Source organism: Ovis canadensis, chromosome 5 (assembly GCF_042477335.2).
Source record: "Ovis canadensis isolate MfBH-ARS-UI-01 breed Bighorn chromosome 5, ARS-UI_OviCan_v2, whole genome shotgun sequence".
Lineage (NCBI taxonomy): Eukaryota > Metazoa > Chordata > Mammalia > Artiodactyla > Bovidae > Ovis > Ovis canadensis.
The window spans coordinates 17,006,547-17,028,540 of NC_091249.1; the positions used below are offsets into that span (position 1 = coordinate 17,006,547).

At 41.9% G+C, this 21,994-nt stretch overlaps 1 protein-coding gene across 34 annotated transcripts in view; it reads right to left on the bottom strand.

The window, feature by feature from the left end:
• The window catches only part of ZNF454 (zinc finger protein 454), a 48,331-nt gene extending 26,579 nt beyond the window's left edge, over positions 1 to 21,752 (bottom strand). For 10 of the 34 annotated variants that reach the window (XR_011257102.1, XM_069590504.1, XM_069590483.1 and 7 more), the window contains exons 1-5: positions 21,649 to 21,744; positions 12,734 to 12,830; positions 4,892 to 4,956; positions 2,890 to 2,979; positions 1,221 to 1,291 (exon numbers count right to left, since the gene is read on the bottom strand). The gene's annotated coding sequence lies outside the window, so the exon portion shown is untranslated. Of the gene's footprint in view, positions 1 to 1,201; positions 1,292 to 1,628; positions 1,722 to 2,889; positions 2,983 to 4,891; positions 4,957 to 12,733; positions 12,865 to 21,648 lie in introns of those variants that run through there. The other 24 variants (XM_069590493.1, XM_069590505.1, XM_069590488.1 and 21 more) reach the window with 10 other exon arrangements.
• Positions 21,753 to 21,994: the final 242 nt, after the last annotated feature.

Sequence of the window (21,994 nt, forward strand, 5' to 3'; positions counted from 1 at the left end):
CTTTGATGCTCAATAAGGTATGCACTCTGGCTGAAGGCCTTTCCACATTCACTGCATTCATAAGGCTTCTCTCCAGTATGAATAACCTGATGTACAGTAAGGGATGATCGCCCAGTGAAATGTTTTCCACATACCATGCACTCATAAGGTTTCTCTCCAGTATGAATTCTCCGATGTTGAGTAAGAGATGAATTCTTACTGAAAGCTTTCCCACACTGATTACATTCAAAAGGTTTTACTCCAGAATGAAGTCTCTGATGCTCTATAAGGTACGTACTTTGGCTAAAGGATTTCCCACATTTGTTACATTTGTAGGGTTTTTCTCCAGTATGATTTCGCTGATGCAGGGTAAGAGCTGAGCTCTTACTAAAGGCTTTTCCACATTCACTACACTCATAGGGTTTTTCTCCAGTATGACTTCTCTGATGTACAGTAAGATGCATACTTTGACTGAAGGCTTTTCCACATTCATTACATTCATAGGGTTTTTCTCCTGTGTGAGTTCTTTGATGCACTGTGAGATTCATACTTTGGGTAAAAGCTTTACCACATTCATTACATTTGTAGGGTTTCTCTCCAGTATGAATCCTTTCATGTTGAATAAGGGATGAATTCTTGCGGAAAGCTTTTCCACACTCTTTACATTGATATGGTTTCTCTCCAGTATGAGTTCTTTGATGAACAGTAAGGTTCATGCTCTGACTGAAGGTTTTCCCACATTCATTACATTTGTAGGGTTTCTCTCCAGTATGAATTCTTTGATGTACAGTAAGTGAGGAACGTTCAATGAAATGCTTCTCACATACATTACACTTATAGGGTTTCTCCCCCGTATGAATTCTCTGGTGCTTAAGAAGAGACGAACTCTGGCTGAAGGTTTTCCCACACTCATTACATTCATAGACTTTCTCTCCTGCAAATATTCTTTGAGTTTTAATTAATTCAGCATTTTGTTTGGTGTCTTTTCCATGTGAATTCCAGTTGTGAGGACTTTTCCCCACAGGAATAGTTTGTTGTATATCAATGATTGAACCCTGACTGGAACATCTTTCAAGTTCATTACCTCCACATGTCCTTCGCTCAGTGAGGGTTTCCTTATGGGTAATGTGCACTTGGCCCAAATGTCTATCCTGGTTTTCCTGTTGCCCCTCTAACCAATTATCAGGTTCCCAGGTTTCCCCTAAAGAAGAATGCCAGAGACCTTCCCTTTCCATTATTACCCCATAAGATAAATCTTCAGTAAGTTGGGCTTCGTAGTTGACTCTTTTGTTTCAAGTCTTGGTCTTCCAATCTGAAAAAAATAAAAATTCAAAATTGTTTCTATACTAGATTGAAAACTGTATAAGATGGGAATGAGAGAACGCAACTGAGAATAACTATATGGCACATTTGAGAGCTTCCAAAGATGTCCCTATAATTAGGAAGAGAATTGGAAGGGAGGGAAAGAACAGTGAGCCACCGATAACAGAGGAACTAGAAGCAGGGTAAGCAGAGGAAAGAGTGAGCCTATGCAGGAGGGACAGATACTGAAATCACCGACTGTTGGACAAAGGAAGATGGAACTAAGGGAAGATATATAGACAAGTTGGGATTAGAAGAGGCAGGTCAATAAGCCATAGCACATTTACCAGCAGTTTCTTCTCTTCTGCAGGCTGGCTATAATTCTGATATTAGATCTTCATAAAACACAGTAGTGTGACATAGTGAAAAGACTGTTTACCCTGGAGGCAGACAAACTTGGGTTTAAACACTGGCTGTTAACGCTTAGCATCTTAAGTACTTACTTGTTTCTCTGAATCTGAGTTTCACAGATATAAAATGAGGATGCAAATAATCTCATAAGGACTAAGTAAATTAATGCATATGAACTACCCTTAGGGTACATACTTGGCTGGAAGATAAAGTATCAGAACATACTTGAAACTTAAACTGTCAAGGGAGGATGGCACAATCTCAAAGCTCCTCCCTTCTGCCCAAGGAGCCTGTGATTTTCCCACTCTGTTTAGGGAAGAGAATCCTAAAGGGCCCTACCCTTTCCTAAACACCCATTCCTTGAAGATAAGAACTAGTGGTAGAGGCAGGTAGGGAAGAATCTGTTGAACTGCTTGAAATGGAGCCAGAGGAAAGGCCTTGTAACCATTCAGCCTTTGTTTTCACTGATCCCATTTCTTATCCCAGATAAAATGGCCTGGAAGCAAAGAGAAGCAGAGGACAGGCAACTACAATCTAAGAATCCACTTGTCAGGTTGATCAAAATTACCAGAGCCGAGATAACAGTGAACCAACAGATCAAAGGCCTATGGGCAGGAGGCTTTACTGTGAAAGCAAAAGATATGCATGAACCGGACTTTGTCCTTCGAATCTGACCCAGTTACACAGAAGAAGAGAAAAAGTGGAAAGCCAAGCAGGGTCCACCTGTAAAACACACACACCACCAAGTAACCTCAAAGAAGGCCTATCCAGTCAAGTGTGAAGTACCAACAAGTGCTACCCAGTAAACAACACAGAGGACATGGGGTATATATTCACACTGTTAGACAAATACAAAGTCCAGAGAAACAAAACGATTGAAAAGAAACTGACACACACAGAAAATAAAAAATTTGTAAACTAGGCAGAAGTTCAAGAAATGTTTAATAAAAGTAGGAGAACAAGGGGGGAGCATAAAAATCAAATGGGAGAATAAACATTAGAAGACTAAATGGTCTCAAGCATCAGAAGACCAAAAAAAACCCCCCAAAACTTACATACTAGAGAAGGTATTTGTAACACATGACTCAACGACAACACACAGCAAATGGTACAGGTCTCAAGAGACTCAGGGACCTCTGAAGTGGTTTCGCCCCAAGGTGACACTCATAAAACAAGTCTTTGCAGCCTGATCCTTACCTGGGGAGATGCACCCAGAATGTTCTTTTGTCATCAGCTTCAGTTCTCAACCCAGCTGAAAAATCACATTTGGTTTGGAAAGCTGATGTCCTGCTTAGGAAGAAAAACACTACATTTGAGTTCTGAACTGAGCATAAAAATCACTCCCAGCATGTCTTATCCCTTCAGGGCTTCTGAGAGTATGTGGCTTCTGAGATTTCCCATTTTTCCATTCTCTACAGAAAAGACCTTTCACCTTGAGAGGACACCAAGGAACTACCCTAAAATAATGTCCTATAGTATCAGGATGTCAAGTACAAATTCAAAAATTCCAGAGGCTGTACAAGCTGTCAGTAGTAGGAAAGATGGTAACAGGTAGGTTTTGAGTTACAAGAAGTCCTTATCCAGTGAAACCAGGTTCCTATAGTTTCTCAGCATCACTTTCCCATACAGGTTCCTCTGAGGAGAATCTAGATGGACCTGTTCCTCCCAGGTGAAGTCCACAGACACATCCTTGAATCCTGAAACTATAAATTCCTGCTTAAAAAAGAATTATGCCAGTAACACCTCTGAGGGAAGTAAAACAAAAATAACAAAAAACAAGCAGCATTAGACAGGATAGGATAAAGAAGAGATCTGTGAGAGAAAATGTTACCTTCCAAAAGAAACTGAACATCTGCAACAAAAACAGACATTATTATGAAACAATCAGGGACAGACATAAGGAATAATAGGGAAAGACATTGAAGGCTGCTCTAGATTAGCAGTGGAGAAGAGTAGATGGTATTCTGATTGTACCTTTTTACCCCACTGATGAAAGGATGGATTCCCCACCCTAAATAGCACAAGATGACTACATACATGACACACAGCACTGGACAGAAGAGATTGACAGCAGTTATTAGTCACATATTCTCACAACCTGGGGGAGGACACTCCACACCATGCAAGACCATTTGGTGGTCATACTCAGAAACAGTGAGCCAGCATGGGCTGTGGGCGGCAGGCTTTGTACTGACAGGAGGGCGATGTGACCTTGGCTACCATGGGAAGATATGATTGGCTTCTTTAAACATTTTCGAGCTGGTAGGAAGATAAAAAACCATTAGGTTGAGGATTAGTACAAGTGTACCTGGCCAGACTGACGACAGCCAGTTGGATGGGGAGCCCTTCCCACGAGGTGGGAGCATATCCAGTGAGAGCAGGGGAACTCACAGCTAGGTCTCTGGAGCTCCCTAAGGTTCAAAGTTGTAGAGACAGTACATGGAATTTTAGGCTTTACAATAACTGGGTGGAAACTCCAGTTAATGGGGGGAAAGCATGTATAAATAGGATAAATCTAGAATGCGGCTGGTCTGTGAGACAACCAGCAAAACACCCAGCTTGACTTGAAAATGGCATTTCAAACTTACAAGCCCATTTGGGCCTTGTTTTCCATCTCTTAGACGAGGAAATAAAACTCTGTAAGAAATCACTATGTCTGATAAGTGTGACGGTTAATTTCACATGTCAGCTTGACTGGGTTAAGGTATGATCTGAGAGTTGGTAAAGCATTATTTCTGGGTATTTCTGTGAGAGTGCTCCCATTTGAATAGGTAGACTGAGTTAACAAAAAGGTGGAAGGGCATCATCCAATCCACTGACGGCCCACACAGAACAAAAAAGCTGAAGAAAGGTGAATTTGCTCTCTCTGCTTGAGCTGAGATAGCCATCTTCTCCAGCCCTTAAACACAGCTCTCTTAGTTCTTGAGCCTTCAGACTCAGACCAGGACTTAGACCATCAGTTGCTGGATCTCACACCCCTTGGTTTGGAGTGGGACAGCAGCACTGGCTTTCCTGGGCCCTCTGCAGCTGCAGATGGAAGGTCATGGGAACGCTTCATCCTCCATAACTGTGTGAGCCAACTCCTCATAACCTCTCTGTATATCGACATATATCCTATTGGTTCTCTTTCTCTGGAGAACCCTAACTAATACAAGAGCGAACACTAACTGAGTGGCAGTCACACTAAACGATAACTCACCTTGTACTCAGTTTTGTACCAAGAGGAGATTCATATGCCTCAGCTCATTTAACCCAAAGGACAACCTGCCAAAGTGATAGAATTAAAGTCATCATTTTACCAATGAGGAATCTGAGGATCAAAAAGTTAGTACATTCAAGTCATACAGCTTGAACCCAAGGCCATCCAACTCCTCATGTTGTGAGGAGAAGGCCAAGAAAAGATCCCAGCAACTCTCAGCAATCGTAAGAGCGAGAGAAAGACAGAAAGGGAGATGGAAGGCGACTCAGGACTGAAACTTGGGGGAAAAGGGGTTTCAAGGAAGAGGGGCTAGTCAACACTATCAGAAGTCAGGTAGGTCGAATGGCATGATGGTTGAAAAGAATGTCTGATTTGAAAATTAGCTAATTTCAGAAGATTGATGAAGGAAGAAGTCAATTTACAGTGGATGAAAGAATAAATGGAAGATGAGGAATCAGAAGCAGCCAGATGAAACTACTTCAAACTTTTTGTGAAGATGAGAAAAAAAAAAAAGACTGTATGAAAAGAAGTAAGGAATAAGTTATGGAAATAAAGCAATGGAAAAGGTTCATTTAAGGGCGGAGAGCACTGTAATATGTGAATAGGCAAAAGAGAGAAAAGGACTGATGAGTTCAGAGATGGAATGAAACCAATTTCCAAGCAACCTGGATATTTTACATCCTACTGGCTATGAACTCTAGAAAAAGTGTCAACCCTGAGGCACAGAGTTTACTATATTTCTTTCTACCTCATCATTTATTTCCTCCTAGTACTTTTAAATCAACATATCAAAATAACAAAAACGTTAAAAATTATTGACAAATACTATTGAGAAAAGTAAAAGTAGCTACTTGTTGTTCAGTCACCAAGTCATGTCAGACTCTTCGCAAACCCATGGACTGTAACACGCCTGGCTTCCCTGTCCTTCACCATCTCCCAGAGTTTGCCCAAGTTCATGTCCACTGAATCAGTGATACTATCCAACCATCTTATCCTCTGTCACCAAAAGTAGCTACTAGTAGTATATAAATACATGGCAGAAATTCCATTTTATGAAAGGAAAAAAAGAAATGAGAAAAATCATCAGTTTGAAAAATGTTCTAAAGAAAGGGGATGAAACAAGAAAGCATAATAATGATAAATCATTAAATAACAAAAGAATGACTCAATACATGTATAACAACAAATGTAAATGGGTTGGCTTTATCTATTAAAAGAGAAAAGCAGTAAAATTGGCTTAAAATACAATTATATGGCACATACAAGAGACCCTGGAAAATTACATGGACAGAGGAGCCTGGCGGGCTATAGTCCATGGGGCTGCAAAGAGTCAGTCACAACTGAGCAACTAACACATACATACATATAAGAGACACACATAAAACACAAACCAAAAAGTTTTAAAAAGTGGGGATGCTAGAGAAAAGACACGGGCTTCCCAGGTGGCTCAGTGGTAAAGAATCTGCCTGCAGTGCAGGAGATACAGGAGATGCAGGTTCAACCTCTGGATCGGGAAGATCCCCTGGAGGAGGAAATGGCAACCTACTCCAGTATTCCTGCTTAGAGAATCCTATGGACAGAGGAGCCTGGTGGGCTACAGTCCATGGGGTAACAAAGAGTCAGACATGACTGTCCAACTGAGCACGCACACACACAGACGAGATACAGCAGGCAAAAGCAAATAAAAAACAGGGATGAGACCATATCAATAACAGATATCTAAGGTAGAATATATGTGGAAATAAAATATAAGCCCCTTTGTGAAAAAGGTAATAGCTCATATATATGATACCCTCTTTCTGGGCTTCCCTGGTGGTCCACTGGTTAAGAATCCACCTATCAATGCAGGGGACACGGGTTCAATCCTGGTCCGGAAAGATTCTACGCGCTGTGGAGCATGTAAGCCCAAAGCTGTAACTACTGCGCCCAGGCACTGCAACTACTGAAGTCTGCGTGCCCAAGAGACTGTGCTCTGTGACGAGAGGCCACCATAATGAGAAGCCCAAGCCCCCCAACTAGACAGCAGACTGTGCTCACCACAACTAGAGAAAGCCACGTGCAGCCACAAAGACCCAATGCAGCCAAAAAATGTAAAAAATAATAAATTCATTTTAAAAAACCAATGCATTAAAAAGCAATAATAAATATGATATTCTCTTTCCAAAAAATTAACCTACTTTCAATCAGTTAATAATAAGGCAAAATTAAAAGCCCAAATCTAGACTCTGATGGGTTATATGTTGGTCTTCTCTACCTTCCTAGATTCTTCTCATTCCCTGAAGTGCAGAACCTACTACCCCCTCCACTCCTGCCACAGGCCTCAGAGCTTGTCCCTACTATGAAGCATACTATGGAACCCTGGGTAGATTAGTATAGAAAGCCATTTTAAAAAGCTGCTGCTGCTAAGTCACTTCAGTCGTGTCCAACTCTGTGTGACCCCATAGATGGCAGCCCACCAGGCTCCCCCGTCCCTGGGATTCTCCAGGCAAGAACACCATGTCCTTCTCCAGTGCATGAAAGTGAAAAGTGAAAGTGAAGTCGCTCAGTCGTGTCAGACCCTTAGCGACCCCATGGACTGCAGCCTACCAGGCTCCTCCGTCCATGGAATTTTCCAGGCAAGACTACTGGAGTAGGGTGCCATTGCCTTTTCCATTTAAAAAGCTAAACTGAAACTTAACTGTATCAGTCATAGAATGTATTTGTTGCTAATCTCTTAAGATGTTTTCTCCCTTTCTCGTTTCCACTTATTATGGGTCTTTTTCTCCCCAGCACTACATTAAGCTCATGGTAAATCATGGTATTTGAAATAAGCAGCTTCATGGGTTTATCTCCTTCATGCAGAGGTTTCCTCAAATATAAAACACAGAGGTTTTTGATATTGTTATTCTTTATAAAGGCCAAATATCAAATGGAATAAATAGGAATATTTTAATAATGAAAATATATTTTATAAAGAAGACACAATAGTGATAAAGTTTTAGACACCACAGTAGCACAATGTTTTCAGATGTAAGTCTCAGCAACCCAGTGTCTTAATTTCTTTTAACCAAGTCATAACTCTGGTTAAATCACAATCACCATAGCACCAAAAATTGAAACACCTCGGAATACACTTACTAGGAATAAGCAAGATTCTCATGATGAAAGTTAACAAAAGCCATAATGAAAGACCTGAATAAAAGGAAAGGTAATTTTTTTTACTCAATAGGAAGAATAAATATTGTAAAGATGGTAATCTTCCTCAAATTGATATAGTTGGTAAGCTCAAATCAAAACTGCATATTTTTTAACGGTTTCTGATGAACTTGATAACAGTTAATAAAATTTGACCCTAAGGATAAATGTTTACGAACAGTATAGTAACCAAAGGAGGAAGGGATGTTCTTTATAAACTAACAAAGTAAATTCTAAAACAAATAAAATAGAGTGGTACTAGAGTAGAAATAGAGCAACAGAACAGAATTCAGAAAAATAAACTCAAGTGTGTATGTATATGTATCTAAATATGTTATATGTAAACATTTTATATACATGTATAAATTTAGTGTATTATCTAATTTAGTGTATCTAATTTAGTGTAAATTTAGGGAGTATCTCAAATCTTTCAAGAATAAGCAGAGTACTCAATATATTATTTCAATAGGTGTATATTATTTCAATGTTTGAATGCCATCACCTCAAACATGCCAACCCAGTTCTGCCTAAATAAAGCAGACAGCATGTCACACGCAGCCAGGCCACCCTACTGTTTGGTGACCACAGCATGTAACAACATCCTCAGTAGTATTTCTTCTTCTTCATTGCTGCCTTCTCTTTCTAGAAGAGAAAATCAAGGAGGAAAGGGCTTTGTCTTTCTTTCACTACTACCTTCCCATCATCCAGAACATTGCTTAGCACATGGTAGGCAGGTGCTAAAAATATGTTTAATGAAAGGATGGATGATGAAATGCCTCACCACACATTAAATGAAGTTAAGAGTCCAACCTCACATGTGTACAATAAATTCCAGGTAGCTCAAGAAACTAAATTTAAAATGATAAAAACAAGTAGAAAACGTAGAAACGTATTTCTATAAACTTAGGCTACAGAAAACCTTTCATAGCAATAATTCCAAAGACAAACAAAGGAAAAGAAATGTTAACTGCATAAAACTTTATTTGTAGCCTAAGATTACAAAAAATTTTAAAAGAAAGCTGAATGACAGGGAACAAGAATGGCAATTTATGGCAAAGGACTAATATCCACTTCTTTAATATATAAACAACTCAACATAAAAATGGACAAAGGATACAAAAAGGCATCTTAAAAGGCTAGCAGAATGTACATCCACAGTCATTTTTGTGGATTTGAGACCTAGAAGTATATCTTATAACCTTATCACCTTAATTTTTTTTTACAACTATATGCTTAATATTTATACTCAGAAAAAGAGGATAAAACTTAGCAAGTTATACTTGGGCAATTCACAGTCACATAACTGGTTAATATAGGAAAGACGGAAATATTAGGGAAGATGAAAGAAGGAATACAGCTCTAACACTCCACTGATACATCCTAAATCAATCACTATACTCTTTGAAAGTGTCAAGGTCATCAAAGACCAAGACTGAGAAACTGTTCCAGATTCAGGGAGACTAAGGAGACAGGACATTTAGATGCCAGGTGAGAACTGGATTAGTTCCTGGATCAGATAAAGGCCATTTGTGGCAAAACAGGACTAAGGTCAGCAGATCAGCTAACAGAATTGTATTAGTGTAAGGACATAAAACAGGGTCCTTAACTTTAGGAAACAAATACTTAAGTATTTAGAAATCAAACCAGTGATTGCCTGGGATGGGAGCTTTGTGTAGGAAGCAGGTGAAACCTGGGATGGGAGCTGTGGATAGGAAATAGGTGAGGATACTTTCTGGAGTGATGACAATGTTCTACAGCTTGACGGGGACACTGGTGATGTTGGTGCACAAATTTGTCAAAACTCAGTGAATTGTATGCTTTAACTGGGTTATTTTATGTAAATGAGACCTGAAAAATAAAGTTGACTTAAAAATGTAGTTAGCACTATTAAACTAAATGAGCTTCCCTGATGGCTCAGCAGTAAAGAATCTGCCTGCAGGGCAGGAGTCACTGGAGACACAGGTTTAATCCCTGGGTCAGGAAGATCCCCAGGAGGAGGGCATGGCAACCCAATCCAGTAATCTTGCTTGGAGAACCCTATGAAACCTGGGAGGCTACAGTAGTCCTTAGGGTTGCAAAGAGTCAGAGATGACTGAAGCAACTTAGCAGGCAGCATGCATGCATTTTAACTAAATAAAATAAAATCAAGGCTATTGACAACCAAACTGAAGCCTTCATCAACGAAAATCTTCTGAGTGCTCCCCCACCTTAAATCTTCCTCCTTTCCAGAAATTCTCTGATAGTACCTATTTTTGTGAATTATGTTTCCTTTTAAAACTGAGCTTGATAACACTGAGGAGAGAAAGCAGTACAAAGAGAAACCATGACAGTCAACGTCTGTCTTCATGAAGTCTTTAGACTGGCTCCTTTTATAAATAACCAAGTGACATATTCAAGAGACTCCTAACATAAGACCTTATGACTAGAGAAAATACCACAAGTCCTTTAGGATGGCAGACAAGGTTAACTATACCTAAACTTAAAAAGTAAAACAACAAAACACCTAAGAACTTAAGAGTTTCCTGAGTCCAATCATCCTGATGTCTTACTTCCTTTTCCAGAGAAGCAACAACTTCAAGTTCTAGCAAAAACTAATAGGATCCACTTCAAGCAATCTCTCACAGCAAAACTAGCCTAGGCTCCTTATGCCCTTTTTACCTCTGATTTTTTTCTGCTGCTTCTCAGAAAAGCTCTCATCATGCCAACTCCCTTATTTAAATTCCTCTGACTTCTCCTCTACTCTCAGGCCTACCACCCCACCCAGCACACAAACTCCTCCTTCCTGGTACTTGACCCCAACTTTGTCTCTGGTTCCCTCTTACTTCCAGTCCCTTGCTGCCTTCACTCCACCTGTAAAGCTTGTCACCTACAAATTGGTACATGCCATCTACCTCTACACACGAGCTGCTGCACCTGCTGACCTTCAACACCCCCTGAGAAGAGTTCAGGGTGGAGATCAGGAATGAAGCACCTGTCTTCTGGGAAAACTGGCAAAACAGGTCTTTAGATAGTTATTTCCAGGAGACAATATTATGAGCCCAGTTCTTGCATCCTGTCATATCTAGAAAAGCACTAAAATCCTTCATGGTGACATCTGCTCCTTGTGACTAGCAGTAACCTTCTGCAAAAAAAAAAAAAAAAAAAGGGGGCTTGATTGCATGTACTCCCCCTTCCCCAAAATCACATACATATTAACCTTCCCCCCTACCTCTTTGGAGCAGTTTCTAAGAGCTATCTGAAATGCTGCCTTCAGTCCTCATTTTGCCCCAAATAAAACTTAACTCACAATTCTCGTCTTGTGCATTTTTTTTCGGTTGACAAACTCTAATAAAACACCAAGTATAGTGTCTGGAATAATGCTAAGAATGCCTACAACTGAGCTAGTACTTTCAACATTCCAGGAACCAATGCTGGGCTCTTTTTATCTCATTTGATCTTTCACCACACCTATGAAGTAGGTATTATTAAATGAAACAAGTCCAGTGAAATTCTTATCGGTGTCAGGTATGTGGCAAACACTCAGTTAATGCTGTTATTTCTGTCATCACCATGAGGAACTAATGCTTAGGGAAGTCAGACCACTCACCCGAGACAGTGCAGCTGTTAAATAATATTTGGAATTTAAACTTCAGATGCCCTGACTTCACTACAGCAAATCCTCTCCACATATCCCTACTTAACCCTACTTCTGGTCACCATGCTGATCTTCTCTTTCTCCTGAACTCTGGAAAACCTGGGTACTTAACAGTACTTTTTCTTATTATTGCTCAGTTCAGTTCAGTTCAGTCACTCAGTCATGTCCGACTCTTTGAGACCTCATGAATCACAGCACGCCAGGCCTCCCTGTCCATCACCAACTCCCAGAGTTCACTCAGACTCATGTCCATTGAGTCAGTGATGCCATCCAGCCATCTCATCCTCTGTCGTCCCCTTCTCCTCCTGCCCACAATCCCTCCCAGCATCAGAGTCTTTTCCAATGAGTCAACTCTTCGCATGAGGTGGCCAAAGTACTGGAGTTTCAGCTTTAGCATCATTCCTTCCAAAGAACACCCAGGGCTGATCTCCTTCAGAATGGACTGGTTGGATCTCCTTGCAGTTCAAGGGACTCTCCAGAGTCTTCTCCAACACCACAGTTCAAAAGCATCAATTCCTTGGTGCTCAGCTTTCTTCACAGTCCAACTCTCACATCCATACACGACTATTGGAAAAACCATAGCCTTGACTAGATGGACCTTTGTTGGCAAAGTAATGTCTCTGCTTTTGAATATGCTCTCTAGGTTGGTCATAACTTTCCTTCCGAGAAGTAAGCGTCTTTTAATTTCTTATTATCGTATACGTGTGCAATCATCATGACTGTTCCCTGTAGAAATGTGACCTCTTTTATGTTCCTGGAGAGTCCACAGCCCTATAAGCACCTATAAGGACCATCTTGCACATGATTTCTGTTCCTTTTTTGACCCCTGAACTGCACCAACAAATTAACAGGCCAAGGCATCCAGCTGAATAAGGAACTGGCAGCTGAGAACAGAACTGAGAGACATTGAGGGAGGGTTTTGTGGGAAACATCCGACATTCAGAAATCTCAATTGTTCTGTTTTCTGTGGTGAGACCTACCTACACTACAGGAGCAGGGAGTAAGAGAGAAGTTTGAGAGAAAGCTGAGTTTACCTGAACTCCCCAAAGTAGAGGCCCAGCAGCCACTGCCTTCTCCTTCCTTCCTGTGGTGTCCTTCCCAGGGGATGGGCAGGATCCAGAGAAGATGGAGCTGAGGGAAGGAAAAGATGTGAGAAACAAGACTCCTGCCAAAAAAAAAAAAATACTGAGAAATGGAATACTGCCTGCCATATCAGTAAACAAAGGATATCATAGTTACCAGGGTTGCATCCGCCACCAGTGAGCTGGGGAGCCTGGAGGGGAATTCAGGAAAGAAAGGATACCTGGCATCTAGCAGACATCAGACTTCAGCCCCTCCCCACAGTAAGCCTTGAGGAAACTCAGGGTGTGAAAACATAGGATACCAGCCCCAGGCAGCCCAGGAGCCTATCAAAGGAATGATTTCAGTGAGCCCTGACTCTCGCATCCTCCCATACACAGAAAAGTGCTAAATTCCTTGAGCTATCCAGTTTTCTTTAATTAACAATCATCTTTTGACATTCAGACTACCTGCCCTTTGTTGTAAAACTCCTATATATACCCTGGCTCCTCCCCAGCCTCCTTAGAGCAGTTTTCTCAGGGTTACTTGAGATAGACGCTGCCTCCCAGGCTTGTGCTTGAGGTCATAAAAATTTCTGCTGAATAAAACATAACTCCCAACTTTTAGGTTGTGAATTTTTTTGTCTACAATATAATACCTACAGATAAGCCAAATAAGAAGTATATGGTATTTATTATGTGAAGAATACCATTAAAAAAAAGCCATTTAATTTACTGATTAAACTTATTTAAAGAAAGCTGAACAAAGAGAGACATACCATCTTCCTGGATAAGATGTCACAATATCCTAAGTTGTCACTTCTTTGAAATTAATTTATAAACTTAACACATTCCCAACCAAGTTATACCTAAATAATAATTTTGTGAGGTTAATTACGGAAAAGATGATCTTTTTTAAAAGTTAATTGTGTTATGAAACAATAGCAAGGAAATTTCTTAAAGGAAATAGCAAACTTGCCCTCCAAATATTATAGGAGTCCCTCGAGGAGGAAATGGCAAGCCAATCCAGTATTCTTGCTGGGAAAATCCCACGGACACAGAAGCCTAGCAGGCTAAAGTCCATGGGATCCCAAAGAATTGGACATGACTGGCCACATACACAAATTTAGTACACAGTGCCACTGCATGGGGAGAATCACTCATTCACCAGATATACTGTTGGCCACCTACCGTGTACCAGGCACCTATTCTTAGGGCAAACAAAATAAACTCTCTACCCTCATTGATGTCATAGTCTAACAGGGAAAAGGGCTAATGGAATAAATTAAAATCCTAGCAACACAAACAGTTCAGGAAAAAGTTTATACTTAAGAATTCAGGATATGAAAACATGTGACAGTTCACATCAATGAAGAAAATGTCGTGGTCCGAGCACAGGTTGGAAAAGAATTTCCAGACACGAGACAAAATGAGAGGGAAATAAAGTTTATTAGAGTGGGAGACGCTGTTAGAACAGTGGGCCAGCTCAAGGGAGAACCGACCTTGAACAGCGGTCCTTAGTTCACTTTTATACCCAGGGTGCAAGGCGTGGGATGGGGTCTTGCTGATGGGACGAGGCATATATACTGGGTGGGTGGGCGGGAGGAGAGTAAGGCAAATACCCTCTCTCTATGGGGTAGGAGGAGAGACAGGTTACACTGCTCAGGAGACCTGAAGTCCATGAACAGTTACAACATGGGGGAGGGAAGGACGATAAGGGTCTGGTTTTCTGTTCCTGCATTCCAAGACCCTCTGGTTTTATCTGCTCTTTCGTCCTTGGGTCACCACATTCCCCCCTCTCTTTATTTTTAGGGTCAATTCTTTGGCCCCTGTTGATGCCCTGCTCATATCTAACTATCTACCCATTTCCCTTCTCAGGCGTTTCGGAAACCAGTCTCAAAGGAAAAGGGGCGATGACCGCTCTGACTTCTTCAGGCTGTCACGGGGCTCTGGGCTCTTTGCCTGCTCTCTGCCAGGGTGCATTTACGGAGGGAGACGAGCGTCCATGGAATGATAAGGCCGCCTGTTTCAGCACTGTCTGGTGTTGGTCAGGGTATATTCTTGTCATACTATCACTTGGAGATGTGCTGTACTCTAGAAGAAACAAACTTAACCCAGAAGTTAGAGGTGCGTGGCCCAAAGATGAATAGAAGTAGACACGCTGCTGAGGAGCTAGCCAGGAAAGCCAGGACTAGGCTGGTTCACGACGTTCGTGTTTCTCTGGGTACGAGAAGAGGCAAGAACTGGGGCTCAGAGAATCTTTACCTCAAAGCATCTGATGATCTCAAGGCCGGGTCTTCTGAGTTTTTCCCAGAGCACAGAGTGCCTTATTTCTGATCTCCACCCTGAACTCCTTTCAAGGGGTGTTGAAGGCCAGCAGCTTGCAGTGGTCATGATGTAATGATTTTAGAGGCAGCTGGCAAGTGCCAACTTCCAGTCAGCAGGGTCCCTTCATAGTCACATATCTGACCATGCTTTGGGGGCATTTCAGGGCTGTTGTGTCCGGCGGTGCTGGGAAGGCTCATTCTCAAGTCTACTGAAGATTCCACAGACAGTCCACTCAACTGTGCTCTTACAGGACCAGACCTTGCAAGCAGCAAGTCTCTGGACTATACCTGTCTTACTAGCCTCTTGGTCCAGCAAATGATTCCCTCATGTTGCTTCTTCCCATATCTAGAGTTACACTGTTATAACCATTGATCTCATATGGAACTGCCTATCCACATTTTATCACAGGCTCAGTCACACATTTAGTAACGTTAAGAAACAACCATCTGAAACAAGCAACATAGAAAATAACAAAGCCAGCAGTTATTAGTAAGGTCATAAGAAAGAATTATAAGTCAAGAACTTTCATTAGGTAGAGTCCAGTATACCACAGGTCATCTGACTTAAATAATTATAGCCAGATGTGAATCTCCTCATTGTACATCATGGAGCATCTGACCTTTATTCAAAGACTGGTTACTCAGCTAAGCTTTAGAAACAAACTTAGAGTGTCCTTTTTAATAACTTAATTAATTAAACCTTTTAGCAATATAACATAACAACAAGGAACTATCTCGGAAGTAAACAGACTTTAATTAACAAAACTAGAACTTAATATTAAGTGAAATATAATTTTTTTGTCATTGCGAGGGCATTAACCCTGTAGGCAGGGAAGGCTTTAACCCACCAAATAAAAATGAGACTTGTCAGGGAGCCGGGAAAAGCCAAGCGGCCGTCTTGGACTTCCCGTAGCCCTGACTCTTTGACTTACAGCTGCTGTTCACCGATTTTTAATCCCCCAATTTAGGAGTAGACTGTTGACACGTCTTAAGGACATCAGGATAGCAAAAGTCTATCCGTGAGGGCTTATATTTTGTAGAAGCAGAATGAGCTTTGTCTACATGCACCGTAATCTTAAATAATGTTGATTTACTTTACCAAAGTAACAAAAGATTTTAAAAACAAATATAAACCACTTAAAGGCAAAGAAATTGATAATCTGTTATCAAAAACTTCATTCTAGGAAAACTGTGTTGTCTTAACATAGAGAGTAGACTAAACTCCAGTCTGTTACCAGTTTACTAGATAACAAACAAAATTTGTTTATCGCTTAATCTTAGAAAAGTCTTTTCCATAAATCTTGAAGTAGCAGTATTCTTGCAAAGGCATTAGGGTGAAACCATAGAAGGCATGTTTAAAATCTGATTAAACTGCAACTGACAATGTAGCCTGGCCATTGCTGTGACTTGTAACACTTTAACATGATAACTAGAATTATAATGACATTTTATCAGGACATATCAGATTTTCATGAATTTCACTTAATTTTAATATTAGTAAGATCAACCATACAATATAACCTGAGATGATTTATCACTCTTCTAGCAATATTTCCCATGTAATTTAACATGTCAAATCAACTCAGGTAGTTTAATATCTCTCTTTGGGATGTCTCAGAGGCCCTCTGAAGCATCCCAAAGTTAGCTAGAAGTCAAATGATTTAGGAAGTGTTTTCAATAAATATCAAAAGGGTTTATAACACTCAGTCAGATAGGATCATATAAGTCACAGTGAAACAACAGTTATTCACTTAGCCAAAGTTAACCAAAGATTTCAAAGGTAAACATAGGACAGATCACTTCGGGGATAAAGAAACTTAAAATCCATTATCAAAGGCAGTTCAACATCTCAAGAAAACAAAACTCTTCCCTTGGGGTCCACTTTTCATAAAACCTGCTTACCACTTTCTGTGCCCATTACTCTGCTCTCCCATCCTGAAACAGTCACCAGTAAGTGAGACCTACCTCCTTTTCCCTTCATAAAATGTAATTTCATTCCTCGTATCTTCTTTACTGAAAACACACATCCTACTTTCCTTAAGCAACCAACAACTGACCTTTCTATTCGCATTCTATAGATTGGCGAACATAAATACCGGTGATTTATGTTTTTAAATTCTAAAAAAAAATTCTAGAGAACATCTCAGGATGGCATCAAACGTTATTCAATAAAAGTCCAAAATCACTAGTTTCTCTGTAAGAAGAAGTTATTGTTCAGTAATGAATGTTTCAGAATCTTATTTTATTTGGAAATGGCCTAGCTATTCAATAAACTTCCATCACTTAGTTTAGCACAGCCCTAGATATTCAGGATACCAAAATCTAGAGAGACTGCTGTTTTAGACAGACATTTCTAAAGTATAATTATTCTTAATAGTTTATCTAAAAGCTCATATCTCATTTACATTTTTCAGGTTTTTTTTTTCCCTACAGGTACTTTTCTTGTTGACAAACTTGTAACAGATACAACAATATAACAATATTTAACTTATAATAAACCTAAGCACAAAGGAAATATTATGCTTAATGTTAATGACTCTTAGATATGTCTATATCAGATTAGCAAACAAACATTAATACTAGATACTTAATACTGCATATTTCCCAGTTCACATCAATCTGAAATTCATTTAAGTTAATTTCCCTTGTATTTAGAATTGTTTGATTTGTAAGCGCTTACTTTTCTTTAGGCCAATAAATTAGAACTCATTTACAACTTCAGCAATATTATCAAAAAAAACCCAAAAGACACACACTGAGACATACATAAATACAGACAGATCGTAGTTTTCCGCTGGAGATTTAAAATGTCTCTTTGATTTCCCCCCCCCGCCCCCCTTTTTTAAAAATTCTAATTTGCCCAAGGTTGAGGTCTCAGGTAAAGTGGGCTGTGTATTTCAAGGACATGGAAAGAGTTAACTTCAAGCTTTTCCCTAGGCAGGCCTTTTAATAAGCTAGATGTTCTTAACTGCATATACAAAAAGAACCGGTTTTGCAGTTTCCAAGAAAAAATTTCATTTTAACCAGTTTTCTCCAGAGTCTATAGAACATCATGGCCATCCTGCGTCAAAAGGTTATCTTTCCTTTCTGTGCTGCTGCTAAGTCACTTCAGTCGTGTCCGACTCTGTGCGACCCCATAGACGGCCGCCCACCAGGCTCCCGTCCCTGGGATTCCCCAGGCAAGAATACCAGAGGGGGTTGCCATTTTCTTCTCCAGTGCATGGAAGTGAAAAGTGAAAGGGAAGTCCTCAGTCGTGTCCAGCTCTTCACAACCCCATGGACTGCAGCCTACCAGGCTCCTCTGTCCATGGGGTTTTCCAGGCAAGAGTACTGGAGTGGGTTGCTTAGTCATAGTTTTATAGCTAAAATATAGACCAAATAGTGCTCAAATTGACTCTGATATCAGGGGAGGATTAGCTGATAAAAATCTTGGATTGTCCCTCTGATGGGAAGTGAGGTCTTTGTCCCATCAGAAGAATCTGAAGGGTTAAGGGAATTTGCAGGAGGAAGCTTGGTCCTTCCCCATCCTGAGAAATAAAAGTAGTAAGAAGGGAATTTTTTAGGATGTTCAGGAGTGGGGGAAGCTTAGTTCCCTCCCCACCTGAGAGGTAAGTGTAGTTAGAAGGGGATTCTTTAGAATGTTAGGAGAGTTTTTGATCCTTCAGGCTTTTGAATACAGGGAAAGACCTGGACCAAAGAGAACCTCAGAAACAAGAGGTCATGTGGATATGAAAGGTCGAGTAAGGGTCATCTAGGAAATCTGATGGAGAGAGACAGAGGGGGACAGGAGACAGGGAGGCAACAGAACATAAGGAAATTCTGAGTCCTTTCCCTGCTTTTGGCAAAAGCTAGTGTGCCATTCAGAGGCCATATTTTTTTGGGGTCCCCCAGTTTGTATTGGGGCCAGGTCTCCCACAGGGTCAAAATTTTCCAGTTTCTGAGCATGTAGCCAAGGGGTGAGTCTGAGAGAGGATCCCAGGATGTACAGAGATTCCTGGAAGCAACCGGGTGACTCACTGTTTGGAGATTCCCTGAAACGTGGAAGCCACTCTTGCGATAGCTCAGAAGCAACACCTAAGCTCCTGTAAATCAATCTGGACTGAAAAGGAAAGAAGTGACAGGGAAGAAGGCTGAGGAATCTGCCTTCAATCCTATTGGGGAGGCGGTGGCGAGGGGACAATGGTCTCTGTTTTCCTTCAATCACTATGTGCCTGACATGGCACATGGAAATTGTCTTGCTGCGGGCGGATGCCCTTGTGGCCTGATCTGTTCCGTGTCCCCCTTATCCTCACACGGGAGTCTTCATGTGGCAGGCGCCCTAATGGCTTTTAAGTGCCTGACCCATGCACACAATATTGGTTGGCCTAGTTCTCAGTTGGAAAGAAGACAAAGGAGAGACCCTCACCCGTTCGGGCGGCAGTTACTGGGGCACAGTGAACAGTGGGGTCTTTGCAACACACCAGAGGGAAACCCTGGCCAGAGTTCCTCAGTTGCTTCCACAGCACTTGCCTGTCTGCAGAGGGTCCCTATGAGAAAGAAGAGAGGAGGTGGGGGAAGAGGCCCCAAGGTCCCTGTACGGGCCACCAAAAATGTCGTAGTCCAAGCGCGGGTTGGAAAAGAATTTCCAGACATGAGACAGAATGAGAGGGAAATAAAGTTTATTAGAGTGGGAGACGCTGTCAGAACAGTGGGCCAGCTCAAGGGAGAACCGATCTTGAACAGCGGTCCTTAATTCACTTTTATACCCAGGGTGCAAGGAGTGGGATGGGGTCTTGCAGGTCATTTACTGGGTGGGCAGGGGGAGGGAGAGTAAGGCAAATACCTTCTCTCTGTGGGGTAGGAGGGGAGACAGGCTATACTGCTCAGGAGGACCTGAAATCCATTATTAGTTACAACAGGGGGAAGGAAGGACGATAAGGGTCTGGATTTTCTGTTCCTATATTCTAAGACCCTCCTTGGTTTTATCTGCTCTTTCGTCCTTGGGTCACCACAGAAAGGATGAATGATTCAGTAACTCAGAACAAGACCTTACCACTTGGAAAAGAATAGAAATTTGCACATAAAGTGAAACTAAAGTACTAGAAGAAAATGCAGATGAGTATCTTGTGACATATGGAATAAAAGACTCCCCAACAATGATGTCAAAGACCCAAACATGAAGGGAAGGTCTGCACATCTGAACATATAGATATGCAACATTTCTGCATAGAAATTGAAAATATATTTGTGTATCAGACACACGATTTAAAAACACAATGCAAACTGCATAAAAATATTCACTCACTTTCAAAATGCAAATAGCTGCACCTTATTGTTCGCACCTCTCAGAAACTTAGAGAACAGTAACACTCAGACTTAACTGTGTGTCAGTAAGGTACCCTTACCTTGCAATGTTTATAAACTACTACTGTTCTAGAGAGAACAGGACAGAAGGTATCACAAACTTTACAGTATGATTTAGAAATTTCACTTGAGAAGATTTACAGAATGAGATAAGAATGCAAAGATAAATGTAGCCAGATGGGCTTTATTGCTTATAATACTAAACAAAAAATCAGAAAAAGCCCACAACAACCCTGAGAAAGAACACTAAGGCCTACAGAGAGGATTAAGCGTGGCACAGACATACTTTTCCTCGTATTCATTAATAAGCTGACTTAGCTGTTCTTAAAAACTAGTGTAAGTGGATGGTTTCAAAATATTAAATTAAAAAAACTTTATTCCGCATCTTAAGTTGTACTACACAGATAAAAATATTTATTAAGAAATCACGGAGCTTAAGATTCGCGCACACGTATTTCATAACTCATTTTTTAAAGTAAATGGAGAAAAGGATACTAATATCCACATATTTGTTTAGAAAGCGTTTCTATGCAGATTTTGACAGTTTTCAAATGATTTTTCCCTTTTTGCTCCTCTGGACCTTCTAGCTGTCCTATAGTGAACTTTTTTATTTTTGGTAAGAGGGGAAAAACTGCTTTAAAAGAAGAAAGAAAAGGATTCCCTCAAGTAGAAATCTGCATAGGATGGCCCTCCCCATTCTTACGGAGAGAGGAGTGAAGCGGGGCCCGCGCCAGCGCCCCAAGGAATCGGAAACCACTGAGGGCGGCCGCGAGATGCGGCTTACACAAAGGGCCGGAGCTGGAGCCCCAAGACCCGCACCTCGGTCGAGAATCCCCCGGGATTTTCACGGCGGCTCCCGGGGACGGTTCGCGACGGGCAGGAACCCAGGGTCCGAGCGACTTGCAGAGGCTTCGGCCCCACTTGCCCCGGCGACGCTGGGCCCCTGGGCCGAGCTCTCTGCCCTGGCCGCTCGCGGGGCAGGTGGTCCAAGAGCCGCGCCCGACCGCTCGGCTCTCGGCGTTCTCACCGGCGGGGCTCCCAGGGCGCGAGGAGGCACACCGGGAGTGAAAAGCCCGGCGCTGCGCTGGGTCAGAGAGGTGGCGGCCCATCGGCAGCCCGCCCCACCCCTAAGCGGCCTCGCCTGGCTGCGCTGGACGCCTCCCGCCAAGGCCCCGCTCACCCTCCGGAGCGGGCGCTTCCCGCCGCGGCCCCTTCACTCACCCTCTCCCAGAAGGAGCCGAGGCCGCCTGCGGACCGATGCCGCCCCTCGCGGCACCGCCACCCCAGGAAGTCGGACTACATTTCCCACAAAGCTTCGGAGGGGCGTGGCGAGGGCGTAGGAATGCGCAGACGCGGGCCGCAGCCGGGCGGGGCGATGCCACCGCCAGAGAAAGCGGTGGCTCCCAGAAGGGCTACTTCATTTTGGTGGGCTTGTGGTTTGTCAAGCCAGGAGTCAGCCGCACGGGGGCCTTACCCTCGCAACCCTGAAGAAGCCCCCTCATTAGAGCTTCTGGATTCCTAACCCATGCGTAGGGGAGAAGGGGTAGCCATCCTTTGCTAAGCCTCA